Genomic DNA, 3948 nt, shown 5'->3' with positions numbered 1-3948 from the left:
GACCCCCAACGAGATGGATTGGCCAAGTGGCAGCATCAGTGGGTTCAAGCATGGCAACAATTGTGAGGTTAGCCCAGGATCGGGCAGTGTTTTGTTCAGTTGTGCATAGGGTTGCTATGAGTCAGTACCAACCTGATGGCACCTAACAATAACAATTGTGTCCTGGTTTGCCTGGGTTGTCCTGGTTTATGCCAGTTGTCCAAGAATACTGACAAGGAGTGTTTCCTTTCATTTCCAAAAGAGTCTTAATAAGGTTAAAAATTCTATGGTCATTGCATCTAAGGGGCCTAGACTATAGGACTGTTCAGGACCTCAGAAATGAGTTGTCAATTTCTGCCCTTGAACAACCTGACCCTAAGGGAGCCTGGGGTCTTTTGGAAACAGTAATAACTCTTTAACTCCATACAGTCTCTTGTTGACTTTTCCTGGGCAGTCCCTTGCTTTCCATCTTACTCCCTGGCCTGCCTCCCCTGTCAGACAAAGGCTGGGTCTGACATGGTCAATTGTTCACTGGGGAGCACGTGGCACTTTGGGGACCCATCTGTTGAGGGAAGACGCAAATCAAAAACACTGCCCCTCTCTCCATGTGTCTGTCCACATGAAATTCCCCAGACAATTAAAGTATCGGGTTCTGATTTCAGGAGAACAAAAGTCAGCGAGCAGCTGCACTTCCAAGGGGACCAAGGAAAACCTCTCCTTGACGATCCAGTTGGCATGTGCTTTACATGGGGGATTAGCTCCTTCAGAAGAGTGGTAATGGGATATGGGCCTTTGACATCCTATTCCAACTGAGGGAGTCTGGGAGGACTGAAACACATCAGGGAGTTGGGGGAATCCATGAGACACAAAGGCTTGGCTCTATGGGTGTGCCTGATAGGCAGGTCCCTTCCCCCATGTCACTGGGGACAGCCGGCTTTAGTTAAATCTGGAGTGTTTTCCAACAAAAAGGCTGCTGACTTGTTCCCTTCCCTAAGCCCAAAAGGAGCTGGGGTGAGAACAAGGACAGGGACCTAAGATACAAACCTTGCTGGTGCCTAAACCTGGCTAAGCCCCAAGGGGCTGGGGCAGCTCTGGGCAACCCTGAGTCCTTCAAACTCACCAGGTGGTGTGGTCTTCTCCACGTTTAGTGCCTGGGTGGTACCCTATTCATGGGACTTAAGGGTATGCCAAACTGCTGCTCTGTCTGACTTAACGCCACTCCAAATGCCAAAGGGTTTTCTGTACTTCCCCAAGTCCATTCTACCAGCCCCTGTGGGATAGATACAGAAGAGGACCAGTTACAGCTCAATGCCCCATCCCTAAATTTCTGCAGAGTTGAGAGTGCAAGCTGGAAGATAGTCTGACTCCTCTCCTTAAAAGCAGAGTGGCCGTGGGCAGCTTAATTCCTCCTGGCCCCCAAGTCCTCATGCAAAATGGGGGTGAGATAGTCCCAAAGTTATGACTGCAAACAAAAACCAAACCCACTACCATTCCATCAATTACAAATCATAGTGACCCTATGTAGGGTTTCCAAGGCTCTCAATCTTCATGGGAGCAGACTTCATCTTTCTTCCATAGAGCAGCTTGTGGGTTTAATCTACCAACCTTGCAGTTAACAGCCCAGAGCCTGCCTTACCAACACTATGAGCATGGCTCCTCATTGTTGTTGTTAAGTGTCATCGAATCAGTTCTGACTTATAGGAATCCTATATAGAGTTTCCAAGGAGCGAATAGTGGGCTTGAACCATCAACTTTGTGGTTAACAGTCCAGTGCTGATACTATAGCACCACAGCAGAACTTCTTAGTGAGTATTAAAAAGTTGGCATGAACATTCAGTAAAGTGGAAGGATATAAGATGAACATACAAAAATCAGTTAGGAGAGAGGACCACGAATGGAGCAAAATGGCAGATCATATGCAGGCAGCTACTTTAGCAGCAGAGGCGGCAGCTTCAGGTACTGCTGGAGTTGGCATGCTGGAGAAATTGGAGTTCGAAGAAGAAGCAGAAGACTCTGAAAGTGGCATTTACATGAGATTCATGAGGTCACACAAGGGTTATGACATTGTTCCAACCAGTTCAAAGCTTGTTGTCTTTGATACTACATTACAAGTTATAAAAGCCTTCTTTACCTTGGTAGCCAATGGTGTTCGAGCAACGCCACTGTGGGAAAGTAAAAAACCAAGTTTTGTAGGAATGCTAACAATTACAGATTTCATAAACATACTCCATAGATACTACAAATCACCCCATGGTACAGATTTATGAATTAGAGGAACATAAAAGTGAAACATGGAGGGAGACTTATTTACAAGAAACATTTAAGTCTTTAGTGAATATATCTCCAGACACAAGCCTCTTCGATGCTGTATACTCATTGATCAAAAATCAAATCCACAGATTGCCAGTTATTGACCCTATCAGTGGGAATGTACTTTATATACTTACCCACAAAAGAATCCTCAAGTTTCTCCAGCTTTTTATGTTTGATATGCCAAAGCCTGCCTTCATGAAGCAGAACCTGGATGAGCTTGGAATAGGAACATACCACAACATTGCCTTTGTACATCCTGACACTCCTATCGTTAAAGCCTTGAACATATTTGTAGAAAGATGAAAATCAGCTTTGCCTGTTGTGGATGAGTCAGGAAAAGTTGTAGATATTTATTCCAAATTTGATGTAATTAATCTTGTTGCTGAGAAAACCTACAATAATCTCAGTATCACAGTGACGCAGTCCCTGTAGCACTGGTCACAGTATTTTGAAGGGGTCGTGAAGTGCAATAAGCTGGAAACACTGGAGACCATTGTGGACAGAATAGTGAGAGCTGAGGTTCATCGGCTGGTGGTAGTCTATGAAGCAGATAGTATTGTGGGTATTATTTCCCTGTCTAACATCCACCAGGCCCTGATACTCACATGAGCAGGTGCCACGCAGAAAGAGACAGAAACTGAATGACTGTGTGCATTCACTCTGAAGGACTTGGACAGCGCTCTGGGTCACATTTTATCTCTTGAACACTGACCACAATAGAACACAGTAAAATGGTTAAGAATGTATATCAGGGTTTAGGGTCTTTTTTCCCAGTGATGTTGAAACTAAGTATAAACAGAAAGGTTTTGGGATTGCTTGAAGATTCAGGCTTGAATTAAAAGACTATTTCCAGTCTCAGGTTTCAAATACTGTCTGTCATAAAAGAGCATTGTGTCATGGAAGTCATCTTTTCTATTTCAAAAGGTCCATTCGCTGTCTGTGCAGCAGGTCATATGACATAAGGTCAGTGTGTGGCATATTCCAATCATAGTGCCTTATGTCAGAATACAACAATATGTCATCACAACCAGGGCACATTGGTGGGCGATCAGCTGGACTGAGCCTCTTACCAAATCAGCTTGTTTTAATTATACTTGTCCAAAAGTTGTTATTTAATAAAGTCATTACTTTAAACCTCTAATGGTGGTTTTATGTTTAAATGTTTTGTTTGGAACTACAGTGTAAAAACAAGACTGCTTTTCAAACTATTTATTTTTACTTTCATGGCAGTTTTGTTCACCTCTTGTGGTAGGTATATACTTTATCATATCCATTAATAAACTATTGGTTGTTATTTTTTTTTAAATCAGTTAGATTCCTATATACTAATAATGGCAACTAGGAAAGCAATATCATTTACAATAGCCTACCAAAGGATGAAATATCTAGGAATAAAGGTAACCAGAGAAACAAAGTCCCTATACAAAGAAAACTACAAAACACTACTACAAGAAACCAAAGAGACCTACAAGAATGGAGGAAAATACCATGCTCCTGGATAGAAAGACTTAACATTATGAAAATGTCAATACTGCCCAAAGCAATCTACACATATAACACAATCCCAATCCAGATTCCAATGTCATTCTTCAAAGAGATGGAAAAAACAATTACAAACTGTATATGGAAAAGAAAGAGACTCAGGATAAGCAAAGC

At 42.5% G+C, this 3948-nt stretch overlaps 1 pseudogene; it reads left to right on the top strand.

Moving 5' to 3' along the window:
* Positions 1 to 1919: 1919 nt before the first annotated feature.
* On the top strand, positions 1920 to 2937 carry LOC102835215 (annotated as a pseudogene).
* The last annotated feature ends 1011 nt before the right edge of the window (positions 2938 to 3948 follow it).

The sequence above is a fragment of the Chrysochloris asiatica genome, unplaced genomic scaffold (genome assembly GCF_000296735.1).
Source record: "Chrysochloris asiatica unplaced genomic scaffold, ChrAsi1.0 scaffold00087, whole genome shotgun sequence".
NCBI lineage: Eukaryota > Metazoa > Chordata > Mammalia > Afrosoricida > Chrysochloridae > Chrysochloris > Chrysochloris asiatica.
Note: the sequence above shows the minus strand (reverse complement) of the source record. Positions and strands in the feature narration are given on the sequence as shown.